Here is a 26,504-nt window from a genome sequence, read left to right as displayed (position 1 = left end):
GTAAGACTAGAATACTATGTTAAACATAAATTATTAAAAAAATAAAGTGAAAGTCTTAAAAGATTCGATCAAGTAAAGAATCTGTTTCTGTGCTTGTTTCATTTAAATGAAGATGGCTAAAAGCAGCATTTTTCTTCTGTATAACAATTTCAAATCTGCATGAAGTCAATAAGGAATTGAATGTTTTGTTCAGAGCACTTCAGAGTTGCAAACAACCTCCATTCCGAAGGTGTACATAACTGAGGTTCCATTGTAAGACCCATTTTTAACCTGATCGCCATCTCAATCACATCCCCTTCTCCATGATAGCCTGGGAACATAGGTATTTAGTACACATGCAAGCTGGATCAACTCCCAGAACCCAGTGCTCTTTGTTGAAAATGTGCTTCTGCCACCAGTGAATGCAACCGAAGATTGTCACTTTCTCTCAAAAGCTGTGATAAAACAGAAAGGAAAAAAATCTTTAAGGTACAAGGGACTCAGATCATACAGGGCTTTACAGATCAAAACTGATACTTGGAATTGAACCCTGGAATTGATCAGAAGCTAGTGCAATCTTTGTATTACAGCTGTGATATGTGCCTTGAGGGACCTACTGTTATATAATCAAGGGAGTGTATTTCACTGAAGTTTAAGTGGCTTTTCAATGTGGACTAAGTAGAGCACATTACACTAATCTATGGGTAATCTAATAGGGAGGTGACCAAACTATCACAAGGTCCTTATTCTAAAGAGAGCAACTTTCTGTGTGTGCGTGTGTGCGGGTGGGTGGCAGTATTGTGCCATGTTGTGTACTTATATCATCTATACTAATACATTGGGTCTCCTTCCGTGTGTGTGTGTATATAGAGGGAGGAGAAGCACTTTCAGCTACTGCTGATATACGATCATACCAGAACAACCAAGGAACCTATAATTTTCCAAAATGGGGTGTTTTTTTAAAAGTGTGCTTTCTTAACTCAGAAATAGATATTCTGCCTTTTCTTCTCTTTCCCCTCTAGCATCAAATCTGTTTTAGCTGCCATCTTGCTCTCATCAGACTTACCAAAATGTGACATATCTTGAGGCAGATGTCTTTGACAGATGTGGCATGCATTTTTAAAGAACTGACAAAATATTACACGTTTTTGAGAGAGTTTGTCCTCCCTCCACAAACTCCCTTTAACCTGGGGCAAATGGGATCCAAGCTGCAATCTGAAAGGTTACGAGGCCAGGTCCACACTACAGGGGAAGGTCTGCGTATGGTACAGATTTCCAGCTATGTGTAAACCATAAATGGGGAAGGCTCTGCCTTAAGCTGAGCTTTGACGCCATTCTCACAGTGAGAAGTTGATGGGAGAAATGCTTCCATTGACTTCTCTTACTCCTTGCGATGAGGGGGGCACTCTGTTTCATTAAGCAGGTCTTTACTGGACCTGCTACATGGAATGTTGAAAGATTGACAGCTGCAGCGTTAATCTTCTCGCAAGGTGAGATGTGGCCTTAGTTTTAGTCCCAAATCTTTCAATGAATGCTGTTGTTACTTCTGTTCACTTCACAACCCTTTTTATTGACCAGGGTCTTAATTGTCTCCCTAAAGTAGAGTTATTTCATTCACCCATTTTACAAATAAGGTAGTTTAGCAGGTAAACAAATCTATAAGTAAAACTGGGAATAGAACTCTTTTTTCTAACACAACAGATCAAAGTGTAATTGTGTTTAGAAATGTGGATAGTGTGGAGATTGTTTTATTGTATATTAAGTGTTTTTATTTTGGTTATTGGGTGAATAGAGGTAGCTGCTCCTTCATAAAATGTAGGAAGAGGACTGAGAGCAGTGTGTGGGTGACTTTGAAAACACCAGCAAACGGGAAAAGTTTGTGTAAGGTCCAAAAAGGCCAGTACTTAATGTAAAGTGTATCTTTGCAAAAAGCAAGCTTTGTTCTCTGAGGTGTAATATTCGCACTCAGGGAAGGCTGTGTGCTCCTTGCTGCTGCTAATGAGCGGTAGTGCCTGACACTTGGAGCTCTTGAGTTTGATGTTTAGTAGCTCGTGCATGGGATGATTTTATTGATTCATTTTCCAGGTTCTACATCACAAACTCATCATTTTTTAAAAAGCTACCAAGGGTATGGAATGAGTGAGATCTCTTAATTCAGGGATGGGGAATCTTTTTTGGGTTGGGGACTGCCAACAAGTGAGAAGAATTTAAAAAAAAAAAAACCTTACTGATGTGGCCCCTGATTGAAAAGGAGAATGACACTCCCTACATTCCCCTCACACATCAGAGCCTGGAGTTTGGGGGGCAGGCTAGTAGATTCTGTGTGCTCCATCCCCATGGGGGATGGTAGGGGGACTGGAGCACCAGCACAGGCTCCCCAGTGCTGGGGGGGAACCCTGAACCTCAGGGGCTAGCTCTAGACAAGCTGGGAGCCCCATCTGGTTCCCAGCCTCAGGTTCCCTACCCCTGTCTAACTGGTTTATAGGCACAAATTTTGTATCAGATAAAATATCTATATAGTTCTTTAAACACTTGACCTGAAAATTTACTCCTTAGCTACATATTGAGGAGCTCAAAATGGTTAGTTATGCTATAGCTGTATCTCAGTAAATTTCTTCCAAAGCTGATCGTCTTGGACAGTGAAATAAAGATAATTGATTTGGTCTGTGAAAATGTTTTTGATTACACATAAATCCTCTTTTGGAGATTTATGGTGACCAATATGGAAGAGATTCCAAAGGCAAACACTTGTTCAAAGTTAGACTAGAAACAGATCAAATGGTTTTGCAATGTGGATCGGGTTAGCTCTATAATGTACAACCTGTTCCTAATTTGACATCTATCTCACAGAATTGTGAAGATAATGTAACTTTAATTTTGTAACCACAATAACTTACATTGATGCTTAGAATCTTTTTATTTTTAAAATCACAGTTCTGAGAGTCTCTTCCTATTACATTGAAATATGGAAAGAAAGCAGCTAGTGTGAACATCAGAGCTTTCATATGGATACCTTTAAAATGAGAACCAAGGGGGAAAATGAAATCTAGAACATGTCATTAAATAAGAGACTCTAATTTCAATGTACAACATATTTAAACTTTGCTAAGGTGCTGCACCTGAACCTTTATTACTGTGCCAAGGTCATTTGTAGCTGGACTTTCTTCTTTCATCCACTCAAATGGTATGGGCATTTTTGAAATGCAGCGTAACTGGGATTAGTCCCAGCTTGAGATCGACTGTAAGACTTGATGTACTTTGAACATAAAAATGTTCAGTGAGATGATCTTGCTTTGTTAGCGAGTATATCAGTTGATATATTGAGATATTGCTCATCCTAAAGAAGATGGGGTTTCTAATCTGGAGCTGTAGGTTTGACAAAATGGATGAAAATTAATTGGCTACATGATCTGATGCCTATTGCTTCTGTCTGCCTAAGAAGAGAAGATGCATTTAATTTTACTACTGTAAGGTATCTTTTTAGTATTTCAGAAAATAGTTTCTTTGACAGAGACATGATGCATAAATATCTTTTACCCAAGTATTTTAGACCATGTTGGTCTGCATTGAACTTTAATAATTGTCCTCATTCTAGTTCTATCACATTTCCTTTTACTTGTTGAAACTGTTTTTGGCTCTCCCTAAGGAGAATAGGCTAGTAACATCAAGGCTTGTCTGTCTGACATTCTTTCTACAATCCTGAATGAAAGATGTTAGGTGAGTATTAAAATGGGCTTCCTTTCTACTTTCCTAAGTGTGTTGGCCAGCTCTGCTAGCCAGACAGACCTTATGGTTAACAATCCACTCCCACTGAGACAGATACATCATGATAGTATCATACAGAAGTATTAATAATCACACAAGAGCATTCTGTTTTTGTCATGTGATCTTACTTAACATGCACATTTTTAAAAAATATTGTAATAAAATGATGTTGCTGTGTGTTCATTTTCCTGTGTATGCTTGTTTGTTTTGTGTGCTATATTTGTGTTGCTTTTTATTTATAAGCATATTTGGAAGAAGTGAGAATTTATGCAGGAATTTTCAGTCTTCAGTAACTCAGTATAACCATTTACAACTGACTTCTTAGAAATATGTGCAGTTGGGTTCATCTTGTATTCTTAAAGAATCATTGTTCTTTACATACATTAGTCCTGTATAAAGTCAAACCTTAAAATACGTTGTGGAGAGCTATAAAAACAGTATTTAGGTGTCTCTGGTACCATAGCCTAGGCATATAATTTCAAAAACATTTTGATTTGTCGTCTTACAAAACAAAATGTATTGGTCCATGCAGAATTGCTCCATAAACTGTAATACGTTTTAAAAAGTCTGTATTTAAGAGTTTAATAGGTATTTGAATTGAGTACTACAATGAGTTAGTTTACTTAAAAATGAAGTGCATCACACAGAGATGCAGGTGGTATGGTTTCGTTCAACTATTTGTTTGAGAGGTAAGCTTTACAGCATGGTGTATTCAGTTGGGATATTAACAAAAGTTTAGTTTTGTAAATGTGTAACTACTAAAATTTTCACTGGTTACATATTTGCATGTAGGGTAGAGGCAGCAGCACGCATGGAGGGGAGGGATAGGTGGCTCTGTGGGAGCTGGTTTATAATATTATATATGGAGATATACCATCTCATAGAGCTGGAAGGGACCTTGAGACGTCATTGAGACCAACCCCCTGCCCTCACAGCAGGACCAAATACCATCCCTAACAGATTTGCCCCAGATTCCTAAATGTGAGTTGAACTCACAACTCTGGGTTTAGGAGGCCAATACCCAAACCCCTGAGCTATCCCTCCCTCCTAAAAGTTCCTACCTTCTCCCCTCCCCGCACTGCTGCCTCTGTGGGAGTTAGTGGGGGGGCAGGGGGAGGTGTCTTTGTGGGAATGGGCATGCTTAAAAGCCAGCTACGCATGTGAACTTGCTCCCACCTGCCCCCTTTCCTGAGCTGCTGCCTCTGAGTCAGGCAGCAGCATGGTGGGGGCAGGAGGCTTTGTAGGAGTTGACAGATGCAGTGGGGGAGAGAGGCAGTTCCACGAGAGCCAGCATGTGCAGGGAGCCAGCTTAAGCAGGTTCCCCAAGCACACTAGCTCCCACCTCTCCCATCTGCTGCCTCAGATACAGAGACAGCCTGGTGGAGGGAGGTACATGTAACTGTGTGGGTTAACGGATGAGCCGAGGCTTATTGGTTGATGTGTACTTGTGTACGTAGTTAACAACCCTAGTATTCAGAATAACTTTTCACACAATCAGATGAAAAATATTCTCTCTTCATTTATCTCTCTGCTCCCAGATGGAGAAGAGCCTGATTTATCCTGACTTCTAACAATACACCTGACAATATATTGTTAGAAGCTAGGAGAAAGTAGGCTCTTACCTATATGGGTGCAGAGAGACCATAACTGATCCAGATTGAAGGAAAAAGCAATGGTACTCAGAACGATTTCAAATCCTGGGAGAGAATATGGTGAGAAGAGTAAAGACCAGTCTAGCCCATATGATACAGAACATTTATCACAAACTAAATCAGAGCTGTATATAGTATGAACTCACAGAAGCAGAATTGTGATATTTTCTTTCAGTCCCTTTCCTAATGACACCTTATATTCTATTACGTTTTTTTGTGCTGCCACTGCACATTGACGAAGTGTTTACAGAGAACTATCCACAATGACTCCCAGATCATTCTTGAGTGTTAACTAATTTAGATCTCATTATTTTGTATGTACAGTTAGGATTATGCTTTCCAATGTGCATTACTTTGCATTTATCACTATTTGAATTTTATCTTTCATTTTGTTCCTCAGTTTTTTGAGATTTCTTTGTAATTCTTTGCAGTGTGCTTTGGACTAGACTATTTAAAGCAATTTTGTACTGTTCACAAATGTTGTCACTGTCCACCCTTTCCATATACAGTACTTTACAAATATGTTGAACAGCACTGGTCCTAATACAGGTTTCTGGGGAACACTGCAATTTATCTCTCTCCATTCTGAAAATGAACTCTTCATTTCCACCCTTTGTTTTCTGTCTTTTAACCATGTAATGATCTGAGAGAACTTTCCTTCTTATCCCATGGCAGCTTACTTTGCTTGAGAGCCTTTGGTAAGGGAACTTGTCAAAAGTTTTCTGAAACTCCAAATAAATGATTATCCACTGAATTACCCTTGTCTCTGTGTGTTGTCCCCCTCAAATAATTCTAATAAAGTGGTGAAAAATTACTTCCTTTTTAAAACACCTGAATTAAATTGTGTTAATCTGTTTATCTGATTATTTTGTTCTTTACTGTAGTTTCAACAAGTTTTCCTGGTACTGAAGTAGGCTTACCAGCCTGTAATTGCAAGGGTGGCCTCTGAAGCCTTATTAAAAAAATTGGTATGACGTAAGCTATCTCCAGTCACTTGATACAGAAGCTGATTTAAATGATAGGGTATATACCACAGTTAGTACTTCTGCAGCTTCTTATTTGAGTTCCTTCAGAACTCTTGGTGTAAGTATCATGTGGTCCTGGTGACTTGTTGTTTAATTTATCATGTAGTATTTATTAATTCATAACTGTTTACTCTGAGATAAAGCTGCCTGTAATATCTGCTGGGTTTGCCACTGGCAGACAAGTTACTTGCACCATTTCAACAAAACATGCTTTTCAAATGCTATTTATTCATAAAAACTATAAAAAATAAAAAAGCGGCTCTCAAAACAGTCCTTCCCTGTTTGCTACAATTCTTTCAAATTTCATTTTTGATTTCTCATTTTATATATCTGTCATGTATTTGACATTGTCCTTTTTTTCCTCTCTTGGTTCCCAACCTCCTTTCTCTTTTTCTTTGAAAATCTGTGCCTCTTTCTTTGTGTCTAATTCCTGCTCTCTTTGCACTCCCTCGAGTGCATTTCTCCTATTATATCACCCATATTGTGCTCTCCCCCCATACCATTCTCTCCTTTCATCTTGCCCTCTATACTTCTTCTGATCAACCATTTTCTGCCTAATATTCAAGCTAATATGCTTACTCTTGGTCCTCATCCATCTCTTTCCGTTCACCTGGCCAGAATTTTTGCAGTCTCCTCATTGCTCCTCCTTTTCCCCCTTATCTCCCTTTACACATTTTTTTGGGGGCATCTCTCTCTCTTTTTTTTTTTTTTTTTTTTTTTTTTTTTTTTTGGTCTCTGGAACAGTAAGTGTGTGATGTCACATGGGATTTCTGAGGCTGTTTTACTGAAAAGCTGGTCAACCCAACTGTCTGAAAGTTTTGTTTCCATGCTCAGAGAGCAAGGTGTAGAAATGACTGTGTCCACTGTCAGTGCTTTCTTCACATTATTTCTGGTCATTTCTTCAGTCTGGTGTTCCGTGAGACAAATTACTCATACTTTACTGGATCAAGACCTTTAAGATTAAAGAGGCTTGCAGTCTCTAACCTAGTGTTTTTATATTTATTTATTTATTTATTTATTTATTTGAGAGTGTTTCTGTCTGTCTGTTGAAGAGCTCCTCCTAAACAGTAAAAGCTTAGGACCACCAGATTTGGTATACAGATTCCTCTTATCATAACTTAAGGGTTTGATTGTGCCAGGAAAATGGGATGTGCCTAGAATGGCATTGCTTCTCCTAAAACCATACAGAAAAGAAACAATCACCAGGCAGGTGAAAGAGGCTAGTAGGGGCATGCCTCCGTCAACCCTTCCCCGTGTTGGACTGTCCTAGCCCCAAGCCTTCCCCTCTCTCCTGCTCTCTTTAGGGAGAGCAGAGGGGGGCTGAAGCCCCACCCCCAGATTTGCACAGCGACATTGCTGGTTGTTGGCCTTGGCCAGGGAGCAAGGGGAAGTGCACAGTTTGCTGCATTCCTCACTCTGGCTGGGCAGCACAGGGGAGAGATGAGTTGTGCAGTTTGCTCTTACTCCCTGACAAGGGCAGGAAGGGGAAAAGCAAGCTTCTCTGGTATGACTCTTGTGGAAGTGGGCAAGCTTTACCTTCCCTCTCTCTGCTATCCAGGGCCCCTCTTCATCCCTGCATCCATACGTCCCCTGACTTGAGAGCCCCTCCTTAAGAGCACGAGAAACACCTGGTGAGTGTGCTGGAACAAAGATAAATGTAATGCATTTTTCTTCCATAGACTTACAATTTCCAATTGCTGTACTAACCTAGTGTTTATTTTACCCCCTTCTCTTATAACTTCATCAATTGCTGGTCTCTGATTTCCTTTGTGTCTGGTCTGGTTGTTTAGGGGGAAACGTTTTTTGTGTTTCCTACCAGCTTTTCTTTCTTCACACACAATAGCCCTGAAAGATGATATGCTGTAAAGAAGACAAAGCTAACAAACTCAAAAGTGATACAGCATGGAATTGGTAACTGGGGTTAGGAAGTGGATGGAAAGAGCAGCGTATGATAATGGCATAACATCATTCACACTTTCTGATGGTCATTGCAGCTGCTAGTGCTGGACAAAATTATTTAGCTCAACACATCTAAGCATTTATTTAATAAGCAATTGGGCATATGTTTGTCTAATTGTACTCAGTGGGACTTGGGAACACGTAGGGAGTTTAAACATGTTCTTAAGCCTTTTCTTGAGAGTGGGGATGAACCTGGGACTCTGCACTAAGTACTTTGCTGAATTCAGTGGGACTGTGTGGAGTGTAAATCAGGGCTGAATTCAGACCATTAGTTGTCCTGCATGTTCTGGTGTCCTGTGATAATTTCTGCCCATACTTGAGTGAAGCAGATAAGTTATTTTGTGAATTCATCAAGCCACCTAGGGTGAGTTGCATTTTATCCTCTTCCTTTCTTTTGGCTTTCACCTATTAGTAATCCCTTTCCTCAGTCAATCCAGGATGCTATGTCTTATCTCCTGGCAGGGGAGATTTCCTTGAAGTCAGTACCAAGCACAGACCCATTGACCAGTAGGGGTTGCTACGAGAGCATTGCATACAGAGGAATTTGCTTCCTCCTTTTTGAGATACCGTGGTCGATGTGCCTTGCCCACGCTGACCTCTTTTCCCATGTACCACGCCCAGGCTCAGTAAGGCTCAGCAGTGAGTTGAGCATAGATGCTCTGCTGCTTAGTATTCTTTGAAGGTATTTTGTATGTTCTTTATTATTTAATAAGGCTGGTAATTGTAAAGCTGTAATCACTTGCTCATATTTGGGTAGTTGCATACTTTGGAAGTGTTTAGTTTGATATTTAATTTTACTATGGTACATGAGAAAAGAGGTCTGCATAGGCTAGGCACACCAGCTAAATATAAATACATTAAGTTGAGCCATAGTATCCCTAGGGTTCATTTCCAGATGCCCTTATATTACTGTTTTAATATCATTTGTCACTAGGATGCTTACTGGTTTCCTTCCGTACTGGGGAAATAATTGAATTGGGCATGACTAGTGGCATTCCTTGGATTAAATTTTTTTTGAGTGTATTCCCACAAAATCATCATTAGGTATTTTTGGCTCCAGTTCCGTTGAAAGAGCACTACATTGTAAATCAATATCTGTTCAAAAAGACACTGCTGTAAATTGCCTAGACAGCATATGCATGGTTACTTTGGCTGCAATGCTGCTGCAGAGCCTGGGTAGTCTGCTTGCCTGGGAACTCCACAGGCAAGTCCATCCTATTTTTTTTAAATATCTTTTCAGAAGGAGCATTGTATTGCTCACGAAAATTTGAACAGAGAATTATTCTGCTCTGTGTTGACTGTACTTTTTATATTGCGCTCTACTGGGATTTTCCTGCCTTTAGGGATTGCTTTGTTTTCTGCTTTAGATTTCCCCCTTTCTTAGCTGTAGTACATCCGTACCATTTCAGCTTGTTAACGCAGAAAGATGTGAATTCAGTTGCTGAATGAGCCCAGCCTGACTGCAAACACTAACATTGCTAGAGATATGCTTAAGAGTTGCAGGTGAATCTGACCTGAACCTGATAACAGCAAAACGGTAAGATGGTGTTTGTTTTGAAATACAGGATTAACTGAGTACTGGGCTCCCTTGTTAAACCTGAGTTCTAGTTATCACATGCTTTCAACTTGAGCAGGATTCATTCTGTGCATGTCAGTGGTGGGGTTTTTTGAATGCTGAAAATCTAGACAGATGAATGTAGTGGTTAGCTTGGAATGCCACATGAGGCTGCCCAGCATACAGCCTTGTGAGACTCCTTAAATATTGCTTTGTGGTTTCTAAATATCAGTAAAAAGGGGTGGGTGTGTGTGTGTGTGTGTGTGTGTGTGTGTGTGTGTGTGTGTGTGTGTAAAATATATATTTTGCTACTGCTCAATTTATCTTTCAAACAACCTTATTTATTATACTATAAAGAGGACACTAGAGACAATTTTGCTGGTATATGCTTGGCTGATTGCCCTCTGGGACAAGTGAGTGAAGGACGTGACCAGCCACTTCTCATTTTTGCAAACAAGTATCTGCCTCCTGATAGATCTGAATGGAATATGTCTTTAATAAATTAGAGATTTGCTTAATGTAGGAAAAGATAACATGTACCATCTTGAAATATGTGTTATGTGACGTACCTTCTGGACTTATTAGCCATTTGGTTGTTTTATTTTCATGTTTAGAAAGTAATTTAGTCATTGTCAGTGGTCATTCTTGAATAGCTGGTGTAGAAGTGTATTCGCAGCATTTTAGATCTCAGTAGACTATTGCAGCATGTATGGAAGCTTGGGGCAGCAGCATGTTCATTTAAAAAAAAAAACCCACTTGGTCATGAGCAGTATAAGACACAAGGATAACAACATAGCCATAACACGGCATAGCAATTTGAAATATTGTTGGTGATACTAATTGACAGGTAGTAATTTGAGTTCTGCATCAAACCAGAGACTTACTTTTAACTGAAATGTAATTCAATTAAAATGTTTTTCTGTTGTAGAGTATATTTTAGTCAGTGAATGAGGGCAGCTAGAAAAGCAATGATACAGTAAAGAAATATATTTATTACAATTAGATAATGTGACAAACTGAATTTCATTTTACCAGAAATGTGCCTGCCATTTGAATGTTGCGTAAAAGTAATGCGGTTAAAATTAGTAGAAATACAGTACATGGTTGCAAAATTAGTACTGTAATAATTTGATGGTAAAGCATAGTTTTAATATCTACTCGATCTTTAGGTTTGTAGCAATTATAATTAAGGGATATGTGTGTCTGGGGTTGAGTCAAGTTAGGCCTGTATGTTTATTTTATAAATGTTTAATTGCTTAACCTTATTTTCTGTGAGTGGCTGTTCTTAAAAATATTCTTTTAACATTCTCTTCTCAGTGCACTATGTTATTACACCTGTATTAAATGTGAGTGATGTAAACTACCTGTTACACACTGTGTATTCAAACTCCAATGTATATCTTACAGGGATCAGAAACAATTGTCTTTGGTCAGGTAGGATAAACTCATGCATTTCTAGTCAAAGAATTACTTCAGTTGCAAGCTGATGTTGACTGATATATTTTTTTCCCCTGGCTTATTTACCATTCTAAGCATAAGAAATGCACCACAAGTTTCCTTTTGCCTGTGATAGATTGAATGTTCTGAGTGTGTGTGTGTTTCCTTTCAGTATGTTGGAGTGAAAGTCTGGAAAATCTAGAGAAGGGCTTAGATTTTTTTTTCTTTGAGCAAAGGGTAAAGGAGGTGTACCAACTCTCTGAAGAGTGGCTCTGTTTCTACAGTTCCTAAACTTATCTGTTGCACATAACGTTTAGAGGCACAAGGTGCATGAGAGAATACCTTTTATTGGACTGACTTCTGTTGATGAGACACAAGCTTTAGCGCTTACTTCACCCACCTTGTCTCTCTAAATAGCACTCACACAGTTTTTCAGATTTTCCTTTAAAAAACAAACAAACCTTGTTCATTATATTCTCAGATAAAAAATGTAACCAGCAATTCTGGTCAGTTACCATTTGTAAAAGTTTTCTCCTCTTGGACTCTGAAGAGTTTACTCTCGAGATTAAGAATGAAATCAAGGGCATTTTAGACCTTTTTTATATGAAATTATTTGTGGTAATTTTCTTAAATTGTTGGTTAATTAATGTAGATTCCAAATTAACACAAACACAGGAGAAATCTGGAGAAAGCAAGTTAGGAGACATATTAACATATTTGAGCAGGGTTGAAAGGAGAGAGAGCACCGAATGTTTCATAAAGATTATCCGCCCGTTCTCAGTGTGTGGCTCCATTACATAGCTACAACCCATTTGTCACACTGAGATGTATACATTGGAGGGTACCTCTTCAGGTTCCCTCGTTTCTAAGCTTCTTAGAAAAAACAGGACCCTGTGGATTATCAGAGGATAATGTTAATCTTCTAATTAGCTGAGGTAAGAATAGTAAAGAGAACTGTTTCCTCACCTTGATTTTTTTCTGGGTGGGTGGGGGGGAAAAAGGGGGAAGAGCAGAAATTTTTTCAGATTTTTTTGATTCCTCAGAATCCAAATAGAGAGAACTTGAAAAAATTAGAACATAGATGATTTAAAGTTTCCTTAGAATACACCAGGAACCATTCAGAAGGCCTGAAACTCAACAAGGAAAATACTCAAGACAGCCATAATCCCAATTCACCCTTCTGGGTAAACCCTGATAAACTTTTACAAAAAACTCTTTAGAATACAATGTCTCTAATCTGTGGGCTGCCGAGATAAAAAGCAAAATATGTGTGAAGCTTCTTGGAAAGTGGACATGCAAGTTGCCTCCCATTCAAGTAAGTTTCCCACTATTAGAAGACAATTTTTGTTTCCATGAAGCCCTAATAGATGAGAACTGATAGTACTGTAAAAATGCTTTTGATTACTCTGCAATACAAATATCCAAAATCACACTCAGCCTTCTGTGGCTCAGACAACTGCTAGTATGAGTCACAAAGCTTTAGTGGAGTTCACTATTGCAGGTGTCATCAAGGAAAATCCTTGCTTGGACAGTGAGCCTCCTGCATAGTGTAGCATGTGACACATGTTTTGTCAGCAAGTGTGGCCAGCAGCAATTTGTCAAGCAGGCCCTGTGATGACAACATCCTAAATCGATTAGCTTTGCAAACTATAAGATAGTAACAGTCCCCATCTAAAAATTTAAACCTTCTTGAATGCCTTGAATTATACCCTAAAGAACCTGGCAGTCGTCCTCCCTCCTCCTCCCCCTCAAAAAAAAAATCCTTGAGTACTTCTCAGAGATCCTGACCAATATAGTCAGACCTTTCTTCATTCAAGAAAGTACTTGCAAGACAAGAAGAGATTGAGGTTGAGTTCCAGGCTATGCCATGTTGACTTAGTGTACTTGGTTTGATTAACAATTATTCTCCTAAAAATTTGAGTGCATACCATACCATAGTGGTTGGTATTTTATCCAGACTGAACAGTCCCTACAAGATTTCTGGAAAGAAAAATGAGAGCATTTGGTTTATCTGATGAAATCATTAGAACATGACAAAGTCTGTGATGCTTAGGAACTGCCCCCAAAGTCTATTACTGTACTTGAGGAAGATTTAACACTTGGTTTAAATTCTGAAGTCTCATGTGTCTTGTTTCGGGAATTAGACTTCCTTTAGGTGGGGTCTAGATTGTGTTAGAAAAATGCTGAAAGCCAGTATCTTTTTTCAGTTCAATTAAAAGGTTTTCTATTATAAAGTCAGTTTCATTATCTCCAGAGGGATGTTTTATTGATTAGATAGCTTGCTATCTTCCATTCCCCCTCCCCTCAATTTATATTTGAACAGTGACCCCCTTGTATGTTGTGAAAGGCTTCCTTTGAATATATAGTTTCTATTTCCTTTCTTTACATTGTGATAAATATTTGGCTTTTCATTCACAGTTTCTTGTGTGTGTATGTATTATGGCCTTGGGGGCAAGTTTATCAAAAAATTTCCAAGTTTTTCTGTTTCAATTCTAGATGACTAACAAGGAGAATGACAAAGTGCACATAGAATCATAGAACTGGAAGAGTCCTCAGAAGGTCATCAAGTCCAGCCCCCTGCTCTAGGCAGGACCAATTCCAACTAAATCAACCCGGCCAGGGCTTTGTCAAGCTAAGACTTAAACACCTCTAGGGCCGGAGACTCCACTACTTCCCTAGGTAACCCATTCCAGTGCTTCACCACCCTCCTAGTGAAATAGTTTTTCCTAATATCCAACTTGAGACCATTGCTCCTTGTTCTGCCATCTGTCACTACTGAGAACAGCCTCTCTCCATCCTCTTTGGAACCTCCCTTCAGGAAGTTGAAGGCTGCTATCAAATCCCCCCTCACTCTTCGCTTCTGCAGACTAAACAGACCCAAGTCCCTCAGCCTCTCCTCATAAGTCATATGCTCTAGCCCCCTAATCATTTTGGTTGCCCTCCGCTGGACCCTCTCCAATGCGTCCACATCCTTTTTTGTTGTGGGGGGCCCAGAACTGGACACAATACTCCAGATGTGGCCTCACCAAAGCCGAATAAAGGGGAATGATGACATCTCTGGATCTGCTGGCAATGCTCCTCTTAATGCAACCTAATATGCCATTAGCCTTCTTGGCTACAAGGGCACACTGTTGATTCATATTTCGCTTCTCATCCACTGTAATCCCCAGGTCCTTTTCTGCAGAACTACTTCTTATCTGGTTGATCCCCAGCTTGTAACTATGCTTGGGATTCTTCCGTCCCAAGTGCAGGACTCTACACTTGTCTTTGTTGAACCTCATCAGATTTCTTGTGGCCCAATCCTCCAATTTGTCTAAGTCATTCTGGACCCTATCTCTGCCCTTAAGCGTATCTACCTCTCCCACCAGCTTAGTGTCATCCGCAAACTTGCTGAAGGTGCAATCCATCCCCTCATCCAGATCATTAATAAAGATATTGAACAAAACCGATCCTAGACCCGAACCTTTGGGGCACTCCGCTAGAAACCAACCGCCATCCTGACATCGAGCCATTGATCACTACCCGCTGGGCCCGGCCTTCTAGCCATCTTTCTATCCATCTTACCGTCCATTTATCCATCCACAATCCCTTAACTTGCTGGCAAGAATATTGTGGGAGACTGTATCAAAAGCCTTGCTAAAGTCAAGGTATATAACATCCACTGACTTCCCCATGTCCACCGAGCCAGTTACCTCATCATAGAAGCTAATCAGATTGGTCAGGCACGACTTGCCCTTTGTGAATCCATGCTGACTATTCCTAATCACTTTCCTCTCATCCAAGTGTTTCAATATGGATTCCTTAAGGATCCCTTCCATGATTTTTCCAGGAACTGAGGTAAGACTGATCGGCCTATAGTTCCCTGGATCATCCTTCTTCCCTTTTTTGAAGATGGGCACTACGTTTGCCTTTTTCCAGTCATCCGGGATTTCTCCCGATCTCCACGACTTTTCAAAGATAATAGCCAAAGGCTCCACAATGACATTTGCCAACTCCCTCAGTACCCTCGGATGCACTAAGTCCAGACCCATGGATTTATGTATGTTTAGCTTTTCTAAATAGTTCCTAACCTGTTCTTTACCCACCACAGGCTGTCCATCTTCATCCTATCTTGCGTCACTTGGCGCAGAAGTCCAGGAGCCGACCTTGTCCGTGAATACAGAGGCAAAGAAAGCATTGAGTACTTCAGCTTTCCCCACATCATCTGTCACTAGGTTACCTCCTTCATTCATTAGGGGCCGCACACCCTCTCTGATCACCTTCTTCTTGTTAACATGCCTGTAGAAACCTTTCTTGTTATCCTTCACATCCTTAGCCAGTCGCAATTCCATTTGCGCTTTCGCCTTCCCGATAACCCCCCGGCATTCTCGAGCTATACCTTTAAATTCCTCCCTGGTCATTTGTCCAAGTTTCCACTCTTTGTAAGCTTCCTTTTTGTGCTTAAGTTCACCAAGGATTTCCCCTGTAAGCCAATCTGGTCTCCTACCATGTTTGCCTCTCTTGCTACGCGTCGGGATGGTTTCTTTCTGTGCCTTCAATTAGGCTTCTTTAAAATACTGCCAGCTGTCTTGGACTCCTTTCTCCTTCATGTTAACATCCCAGGGGATTCTGCCCATCAGGTCTCTGAGGGAGTCAAAATCTGCTTTTTTGAAGTCCAAGGTGTGTATTTTACTACTCTCTTTTCTTCCTTTGGTCAGGATCCTGAAATCTACCATCTCATGATCACTGCTTCCCAGGTTGTCACCCACCTATTAGTTCCTCCCTGTTTGTGAGCAGAAAGTCAAGCTGTCGGATCCTTCAGCACCTGTGTCAAGAAGTTATCCCCAACATTCTCCAAAAACTCCCTGGATTGCCTGTGTACTGCCGTATAGGTTTCCCAGCAGATATCAGGGCCTGCGATCTGGCAGCTTCGCTCAGTTGTCCGAAGAAAGCCTCATCTACCTCATCCACCTGATTCGGTGGCCTGTAGCAAACACCAACCACAACATCAATGCTGTTGTTTGCTCCTTTAAACTTAACCCATAGACTCTCAACAGGTTTTTCTCCCTCTTTCTACTGGAGTTCAGACCAATTGTAGTGCTCTTACATATAGTGCAACTCCTCCTTCTTTTCTCCCCTGCCTGTTGTTCCTGAACAGTCTCTACTCTTCCATGACAGCGCTCCAGTCATGTGGGTCATCCCACCAAGTCTCTGTTATCCCACTTAAATCATATTTCTTGGTCTGGGCCAGGGCATCCAGTTCTTCCTGTTTGTTGCCCGGGCTTCTCGCATTAGTGTACAAACACTTCAGGTAACCAGTTGATCGTCCTATCTTCTCCATTCGAAACATGGGTCCTCCTTTCTTGCCCCTTCCTCTTTGCATTTCTTCCCGGTATCCGACTTTCCCGACATGCATATCACATTGTCTTAAAATAATACATCAGGGAAACTAAAGACGACAGATTAGCTTTTTTCACAGAGATAATTTAAGCCACGATATTCATGTCTGCAAAACCACTGAATTTGTGGAAGGGGACTTGGGTAGCCCAACACTTGACAGGCAAGAAGCTCTGTCCATATAGGTGAAAATAATTCTAGAAGTGCAGTGATGATCTTTTGAATGGATAGAAAAAGTTTTCAGACTGTTGTGTTCAGTCCATGCTTTCTCATGTCCATATAAACAAAATATTTCTGCCTTAGTATATGCATCCTTTTGGTTCTGAGTTCTGGCACCAGTGGGCTGGAGTACAAGTTTGACCTCAACTTTTTAGGTCTTTTCATTTTTGGTATTGAATTGTGAGTTTCCTTTGAACATACTATCAGCTCTGCATTGACCTAGTAAATTTGCAGAAGCAGGATAAGTGCTAATTAGCTGTATTCATGGTGACACTTATCAGAAGAGAGCCTTGGTTATCTTGCTCTGTAGTTCAGCTTACTACTTCTAAGCACACGTAAAACCTGCTAACTCATTCTAATGACTGAGACCCCTTCTGGGAAAAAAAAATCTGTAATGTGTAATAGAGATGAAACCTGTAGGAATTTATAGAAATCTATAAGAATTATTTTAGCGATCTATAAAATATCATGCAAAATTAAACCCCTTCTATAAGCTTTGGAACCATTCTGTATAATTATTTGGTACATGTATATTTTTCTCTTATAATTCCGTAGGGTGATTTTTTTTTTTTTTTTTAATTCTGTGAATGTCTGTCCTTTTCCTATTAAATTCTAGAGGACTTTTCTTATATGGGATTCAACAAGTACCACAGTAATAAAAAGAAGCATAATGCACCACATTTTTTGTGAATTGTCCGTTTAATTTATTACAAAATTTACAATAACATAATGAATATTTAATTTGAAAATATGAATTGTATAATGAGGCCACACTATATTTCTCTCTACATTTTTTTGTTTAAAAACTGGGAAGACTCAGCTAGTTTTTTTAGCAATATACAAAATGGGTATAAAGTATGGATTGGCTAAGTCTGGTTGTACAGTATTGCTCAATAGCACTTCTGAAAAACATTTACGAATAAGTGTTTTGGTGCTGGGTAATGGCTGCAGAAGATCATTTAGGGAGAGCAAAAAGAGAAATCCTGGACTGCCTCATGGCACACCGGTGTGCCACGGAACACAGTTTAAGAAACACTGGTGTAAGCAGATGAACAGCAACATAACTAACACACACAGCGGGGCACAGGCTATCCAATAAATTTCTGGAATGCATTGGAGACAACTTTCTGTTTCAGAAGGTTGAAAAAGCTACGAGAGGAGAAGCTGTTCTGGATTTGGTTTTAACAAATAGGGAGGAACTAATAGTTGAGAACTTGAAAGTGGAAGACAGTATAGGGGACAGTGATTATGAAATAATATAGTTCATGATCTTAAGGAAAGGTAGAAGGGAGACCAGCACAATTGAGGTAATGGATTTCAGGAAGGCAGATTTTGATAAGCTCAGAGAACTTGTAGGTAAGGTCCCATGGGAAGCAAGACTGAAGGGAAAAACAACTGAGGAGAGTTGGAAGTATTTCAAAGGGACGTTGTTAAGGGCCCAAAAGCAAACAATTCCGCTGTGTAGGAAAGATAGAAAATATGGCAAAAGACCAGCTTGGCTTAACAAGGAGATCTTGCATGATCTCAAAATAAAAAAGGAGTCCTATAAAAAATGGAAATTAGGACAAATAACAAAGGATGAATATAGGCAAGCAACACGGGAATGCAGGGGCAAGATTAGAAAGGCAAAGGCACAAAATGAGATCAAACTAGCTACAGGCATAAAGGGAAACAAGAAGACCTTTTATAAATACATTAGAAGCAAGAGGAAGACCAAGGACAGGGTAGGCCCACTGCTTAGTGAGGAGGGAGAAGCAGTAACAGGAAACTTGGAAATGGCAGAGATGCTCAATGACTTCTTTGTTTCGGTCTTCACCGAGAAGTCTGGAGGTGTGCCTAACGTAGTGAATACAAGCAGAGAGAGGGTAAGTTTAGAAGAACAAGTTAAAAATCACTTAGGAAAGTTAGATGTCAGCAAGTCACCAGGTCCTGATGAAATGCATCCCAGGATACTCAAGGAGCTGATAGAGGAGGTATCTGAGCCTTTAGCTATGATCTTTGAAAAATCATGGAAGACAGGGGAGATACCAGAAGACTGGAAAAGGGCAAATATTGTGCCCATCTATAAAAAGGGGAATAAGAACAACCCAGGAAACTACAGACCGGTCAGTTTAACGTCTGTCCCAGGGAAGATAATGGAGCAGGTAATTAAGGAAATCATATGCAAACACTTGGAAGGTAATAAAGTGATAGGGAATAGCCAGCATGGGTTTGTGAAGAACAAGTCATGCCAAACTAATCTGATAGCTTTCTTTGATAGGATAACGAGCCTTGTGGATAAGGGAGAAGCAGTGGATGTCATATACCTAGACTTTAGTAAGGCATTTGATACAGTCTCGCATGATATTCTTATTGATAAACTAGGCAATTATAACTTAGATAGGGCCACGATAAGGTGGGTGCATAATTGGCTGGATAACCGTAGTCAGAGAGTTGTTGTTAACGGTTCTAAATCCTGCTGGAAAGGGATAACAAGTGGAGTTCCGCAAGGGTCTGTTTTGGGACCCGTACTGTTCAATATCTTCATCAATGATGTAGATATTGGGATAGAGAGTACGCTTATTAAGTTTGCAGATGATACCAAATTGGGTGGGGTTGCAACTTCTTTGGAGGATAGGGACATAATTCAAAATGACCTTAGCAAGTTAGAGAAATGGTCAGAGGTAAACAGGATGAGGTTTAATAAAGAGAAATGCAAAGTGCTCCACTTAGGAAGGAACAATGAGTTCCATACATACAAGATGAGAAGCGACTGTCTCGGAAGGAGCATGGCGGAAAGGGATCTAGGGGTCATAGTAGACCACAAGTTGAATATGAGTCAACAGTGTGATGCTGTTGCAAAAAAAGCAAATATGATTCTAGGTTGTATCAACAGGTGTGTTGTAAGCAAAACTCGTGAAGTCATTCTGCCGCTCTACTCTGCGCTAGTTAGGCCTCAGCTGGAGTACTGTGTCCAGTTCTGGGCGCCACATTTCAAGAAAGATGTGGAGAAATTGGAAAGGGTACAGAGAAGAGCGACAAGAATGATTAAAGGTCTAGAGAACATGACCTATGAATCCAGGCTTCATGAACTGGGCTTGTTTAGTTTGGAAAAAAGAAGATTAAGGGGGGACATGATAGCGGTTTTCAAATATCTAAAAGGGTGTCACAAGGAGGAAGGAGAAAATTTGTTCCTCTTGGTTTCTGAGGACAGGACAAGGAGTAATGGGCTTAAAGTGCAGCAAGGGAGGTTTAGATTGGACATTAGGAAAAAATTCCTAACTGTCAGGGTGGTCAAATATTGGAATAAATTGCCAAGGGAGGTGGTGGAATCTTCCTCTCTGGAGATATTTAAGAACAGGTTAGATAGACATCTGTCAGGGATGGTGTAGATGGAGCTTGGTCCTGCCTTGAGGGCGGGGGGCTGGACTCGATGACCTCTCGAGGTCCCTTCCAGTCCTATGATTCTGATTGTATAAGCATTGGGAATTAACCAAGCCCATATTTTTTACTATGTAATTGTGACACCTGAAGTAGCATGACTACATTGCACATGGCTAGGATAATGGACTCTAAGGAGAGCTGGGTAAAATATTTTCAGTGATCCCAGAGCTTCATTGAACACCCTCAGTTTTAGATTTTTAGATTTAAACTAGGTTCACTGACTTCGGCTGCCAGTTTGTTCACATTTTGCATGGAATTAGCATGAATCTATTCATTGAAAGCTGGTGACTTTGAAAGGTTTTTAGCTTGGAATTTTGAGGTTTGTTAGAAGGTAGAATACTCTTAGAGCAGACTCAGGAGTTTGGGATGTCAACTTGCATGTTAACTTCTGTAAAGAAAATCCCCTTGAGTTCCTTACAGCTGAAGTTCTAGATTTTTCTTTGGAATTAGCACAGTAATCCACCATAATAAGTATTTCCAAAGAAACAATTTAGGAGGCATCACTGTCTTCTAACTCTTCTTTTTCAAATAGATAATTTTATTGGAAATTAAAACTGCAAATATACCATTTTAAGCCATTTGCAGAGGTAACTTCATGTCATTACAAGCTATGCTTATTCATGGTGAGTTCTCCTGTTACAGCCACCATTTCAAATCTTTCCTTTTTTACATCTTTTGTATTAAAGATAAACTGCCAGTGTTGTCATACTCTGCATAATCTCAGATGCTATAGTTTCACTATGATGTCTAGCAGAATCCTTATTTATGGTGGGGTGTGTAAAGTAGTTGCAGGAAATTCTGCTTTTTAGTGTAGTAAATCAAACACTGATAAGGCAATTGTATGGTTTTTTTTTCCAGGCACCCCTTTTTGCTTTCACAATTAATGCAGAAACAGAAATCTGCAGAAGCTTCTGGAAAATTCTGTTTTTCTTTTCATTCCAAATATGAAGCATATTACATCCAGGTCACTAATTTGACACCCCAGATTAGAGAATGGTCATTTATTTAAAAAAATTGAACTATTTTATGCATGTATGAGACTCAACACATCCAGGGATACCTTTCCTTTAATTTTTTTGTGCAGCTACAGCTAAATTCTTAAACTCTGTGCTCATTTTCTGATCAGAAGATGAATTTCCTGGTATGAAAACCAACTGAAAAGGCAATGGTATATGATGCCGTTTCAAAGGAGCTAAGTTGGGTTAGAAAAGTTTCAGATCTTAGAATTGTATTCAAGCCTGAGAATAAATGACCTTTTTAGTCCTTTTTCCATCCTAGCTTTGATATAGTCTCTTTTAGCTATTTCAGGAAGCCTCATCAAAGTTCAATCACATCTTTTCCTAGCTCTTCAATGCGCATGCATGCTTTCTCTCTCTCTCTCTCTCTCTCTCTCTCTCCCTCTTTTTTTTTTTTTTTTTAAGGTAATTTTCAGAATGTAGGCACCATCTTTTTCTTAGCAGAACATTCAAGGTTTCCTGATGGAATGCACTAATATAGTTGTAAACTTTCTCTAGGATCAGTCTTCTCCCCTGTCATCTTAAATATTTACTTGAAGTCATTTAGGAGAAAATGGTTGAGAAACTTTCATCTTATCTGTATGACCCAGTTAGCAACATTTCTTACCTGTCTTTCTGCTTGCCAAATCAGGGCTGGGATGAAAGGCAGTGACTAACGCCGAACCGTGACACAATGGAGGTGATGTCTGCGGGAGGAGGGAAACACATGGAAGATGTAACAAGTACTACAAGAGTCTGCCCCCAGGTTGTCAATCCTGCGCATCCATGGGTTGTCCTTGACACCTCATTCCTACTGAACATACAGATAGTGACAATCCTAAGAATGATTTCTTATGCTTGTGAAGCCAGAAGATTGGGTCCCATCTATTAAACAAAGACCTGGCCATAGTGGTCAGGCTAGACAACTGCACATCATTGCAGCAAAGAATGAGTACTCCAGCATTAAGAGCATCAGTTAACACAGAACAACACAGTTAACACAGGAAGCTGCCTCAGCAACAGCTGTTGACAGCTCTGATGCTCAGTTCTCCATAGAATATCTGGTCAAATCCAAGGTCTCAGTTTAATATTAAAGCCCTCCTCAAGGAACTGCTCCAACATAGCTTAGGGAACACTGCTTTCATTGTGTCATTGACCTCCCTTCAAAGCGATGCTCCTGAGGAATTGTAAAGATGCTGACCGCAGTGGGGAGAGGAGGAGAGATGGCTTTCTGGGCAACAGAGCTAATACTTTTGGAAACATTATCTGGACAAGATAAAAAAATTTACTATCTTTTTAGCTTGCACCAAAAAAATCAAAAAAGAGAGGAAGAGGACAAGAATAAAGCGAAGGCATGAAGGACGAGATAATAGTAGGAAAGGAAGCTGCATGTAGGAAAATATAATCTTTTGTTTGGGTTTACTGAATCACCAGTAATTATCTTGTTTGGTGAAATGTTCTGATGTTGTCAACACTAGGTTTTGGTATTGGGTAACTAATAAACCATAGGAGGGCTCTGACCTGTGGCCATGCTTTTATCTACATTTTCAATTGGGAGTTGCCATTGGCCATAAAGATAAGGATACAGGATTTTATAAATAAAGGATCCAGTTCAATGGGAGATTTTCCTGAGCAAATGGTTCAGGAATGGGCATTGAACTAATCAAGTTGAGTATGTTTTAATCTCTTTATGTTGCACCAGAGGGACCCAGGGCTGCTGGGGTGGGGTGGGAGGGGGGCGGCAACTGGCTTGGGCCTCAGCAATTTAAAAGCACCCAGAGTGCCCAGTTGCCACTGCTAGAAAGGCAGCAGATGCAGCCCCAAGCCCTTTAAATGGTTGCTGGGGCCCTAGACAGCACAAAGGGCTGGTTAGGGGAGGCTAGCTGCTGCCCTGCCCCTTCTGCCTGAAGTCCCATCACTTCTGGGAGCACGCAGGAAAGAGGGCCCTGAAAGTCTCTGTGTATCCCTGGAGGTATCGTATCACCTGATGGTGAATGTGAAGGAATGGAGCGGTATGTACAGTGACTGGGATTTTTGAAGGAACCTAAGGGATTTTGTCACTCAAATCTCACTGACAATAACTGTGTATCTAATTGCCATTGATGCCTTTTTAAAATCTCCTTACATTGTGGTTATTTTCAGAATTCCTGCAAAAATAAGCACTGTTCTGTTAACACCCTTAAATGAGAGCATAGCTTCTCCAGTACCAGATGCTGTGTATTTAATGTCTATTCCTTTTAACCGTTTCATGATCGTAAGGGAGGCTTGGAGGAGAGAATATAAAATCTTTAAACTCTGAAAGATTTATAATGAAATTAATAATTTAACTGCTATAAAAGCATTAATAATGCATTAATGGAAGAAAGCTGTAGAAATCTGAATCATATTTGCACATGTAGTCATCTGTTGGAGCAGGAGGTTGAGTAGACAACACTTTTTTTGTTGAGAAAGTGATTAAAAATACACTTTAAAACATTCTTTATTTTTAAATGCTGTTCATATGGTTACAGACAAGAGTACAGACTGCAGATTCTAATGGGTCACTCAGCAATGTGGGATAGATGCTCTTCTTTGTTTTCTGTTACACATTTGCAATGCTATTGTATACGCAGCATGTACACTGAACTGGCTTAATTCCAGCTATTGAAACTACACATACTTTGAAATGACAGTGAACTTGAGGTACTGAGATCTACCTAATTTTAATAATGCTTAGTGCTTGCAAAGTTTGGCACATTTTCAAAGTGCTCTCCAAATGTCATTTAAACCTTGCACCAACTTTGAGAGAGATACAGTATTATCTAACTTTATAAATGAGGATTCAAAATTTGTCCAAGGCCACAAGGCAAAAAGGAACCAATAATTCCTGGCTCCCTGTCCTGTGCTTTGATTCACTGAACAGCACTAATGTTTAGACACTGCATTAGAAGAATAAATGTATGCATGAAACTTATCTTGATGGCTCAGCCAAAAAAACCCTGAAATCAAGGGCTAAACACCTGCTGTTAACAGTACATGTAAAATCTCCAAATGTTATATACATGTACATGAAAAGCTGTTATAATCCAATATCATTTAACAATACATTAATATCACTTAGAAAATTCCTGAAAATGACTGTTTCATAAAGGAGTTACTGAAATAATTATAAAAAAAAATCTGTGGGAAGTAATCACTAAAATTCAAAGAGGAGGCTAAGAAATCTACTGTGTCAGCAGCAATGTAGTGATTATGAGCAGGTTCCTTTCTCAACCTATTCTACAACTGCAGTTCATGCACTAATGTGAAACGTACTCACTTTCTAGAAGGCTGATTTTATTAAGAAAAAGAACAATAACACAAATATCAGCACAAAACTGGTTCCTCAGTTTGGCTGATCCCAGGATTCCTACTTCAGGACTACTCAGCTGACTCACTGCATACTCTTGCCCACAGAGGCCACATCCCATCTTCATTACTGATAAGTAGGATAATGAGCAACCTGTCTCCGTGATGCAGTGGAGCCCACTTAATTTTTTCCCCCACTAGAATCAGCACTTTCTTGGAGGACTATTTCAGGTGAAAATTGAGTATTAATGTATGAGCTTCCAGCTCAAAAGTTTTTGTATTTGTAGTCTTTATGGCAATGACATTGGATGTTAAAAGCAGCCTTTATTCCAAAAAGAGGCCATTCATTACAAGAGTAAGCTTTTCATGTGCAGATAGAACAAACCAAAAGTAGCTTCTTTGTCAGTTACATCTGTGAAGCATATGCATAGTAAAGATTATATGATTAGTCAGATCCCTACTGCAAGTCTTCAAAATTTGTCTTTGGTTGTGTGTTTAACAGGTTGCTGCACCCTACTACTATCATTTTATTTAAATAGCACCTAGAATAAGATTTATCACTGTAATGAGCAGCTTACCATATGAATGTCCAACTTACAGACAAGGGAGTGAAGAAAGGAAGCAGCACAAAATTGTTTATTAGTTTCAAAATCAGAATTCTCCTTCTCACCTCCCACCCGCCCCTCCCCTCTCCCCCCGTAGCGACCTCATGTACCCTTTTCTGATAGAAATTCTGTTTTCTTCCCTTTGGTTTTTCGTTAATGGTAATTTTTGTCTTACAAAGTTTTCCACCCAAGTTAATTCTATCCCATGTTTCCCTTCATCTCTTATCCATGCACTTGCTGAATACTTCCAGCCACCCATACCCATAATTTTTCTTATTTTAGTGCCAATAGTAAAATATCTGCTTTACCCTTCAAGTGTAATCAACCTCTGTCAAACAACCCGATAATTTTTCCTGTCCTTTCTCTCCACACGGTGTCCCCGACTTGTTTCCATGCCTTCCTCCGAACAGTTAGTCCCTTTTCTCCACAAACAATCCACGGAGGCAGCTGCTGTTGCCAACAGAGACTCCTGGGCAAGTGACTGTCCTCTTTTGCTGCCTTCCAGGGGAGCTGGAGAATTGAGAGCTGCCTTCAAGAGTTGCTAATAGGACTACTTCTGTTTGTGACCATATGTAGCTGCAGTTTTGCTGGTCTTGCAAAAACGAGTGGCTTAAGATCTATTTGAACAAAACTGATTTACAGTCCTTCAGAAACTATCCTAAACTGTATTCTATCAGAAAAGGTCCAAATCCAGTACTTACACTAAAGTGCATTAATTATTTTATTTTGCCTTTAATACTGGTTTTGAAATTTGTTAGTGCTATCCTTCTACCTAGCTATAAAAATGCCTATTGTGAGGATCCTAGGGCAATTCTTCAATCCTTCAGGATCTATATGCCTGTCCATGATAGAAAGTATAGCTCCTTGCCATTGTTCAAGCCCTGCTCATCACAATACATCTCAGTGCTTGTGACAGAGCTATTAACAAACCTCAAAGGAAGAAGCATAGGCTCCCTGGGCAAAAGCAGTTGGAATCTCAACCAACATCCTCGGAGTCCTCCACCTCAAAGTGAGTTTTGACTGGCTGGTTAAGGAGCCCACAGAACATTCTTCCTGCCATCTCATGCTGAAAAACCCTACCCATCCCTTAGTCTTACCTTTTCTGCAGCACCCAAAAATCAATAAACTTCCAATAGAAGGGATATCATCTAGGATGGATACGTCATCCATGTCTTCTGCTTCCCCAT

The 26,504-nt window shown here is 39.9% G+C and overlaps 1 protein-coding gene across 3 annotated transcripts in view; it reads left to right on the top strand.

Moving 5' to 3' along the window:
- Window positions 1-26,504, top strand: part of CDK14 (cyclin dependent kinase 14) — a 530,833-nt gene that overhangs the window by 115,277 nt on the left and 389,052 nt on the right. The window contains exon 1 of one of the 3 annotated variants that reach the window (XM_014569231.3): window positions 9,820-9,917. The exons of the other annotated variants lie outside the window; for them this stretch is intronic. The gene's annotated coding sequence lies outside the window, so the exon portion shown is untranslated. Of the gene's footprint in view, window positions 1-9,819; window positions 9,918-26,504 lie in introns of those variants that run through there. 3 annotated transcript variants of the gene reach the window in all.

The sequence above is a fragment of the Pelodiscus sinensis genome, chromosome 2, assembly GCF_052426305.1.
Source record: "Pelodiscus sinensis isolate ZL-2025 chromosome 2, ASM5242630v1, whole genome shotgun sequence".
Lineage (NCBI taxonomy): Eukaryota > Metazoa > Chordata > Testudines > Trionychidae > Pelodiscus > Pelodiscus sinensis.
The sequence above is the reverse complement of the archived record's forward strand: the minus strand, read 5'-3'. Positions and strand labels throughout refer to the sequence as shown.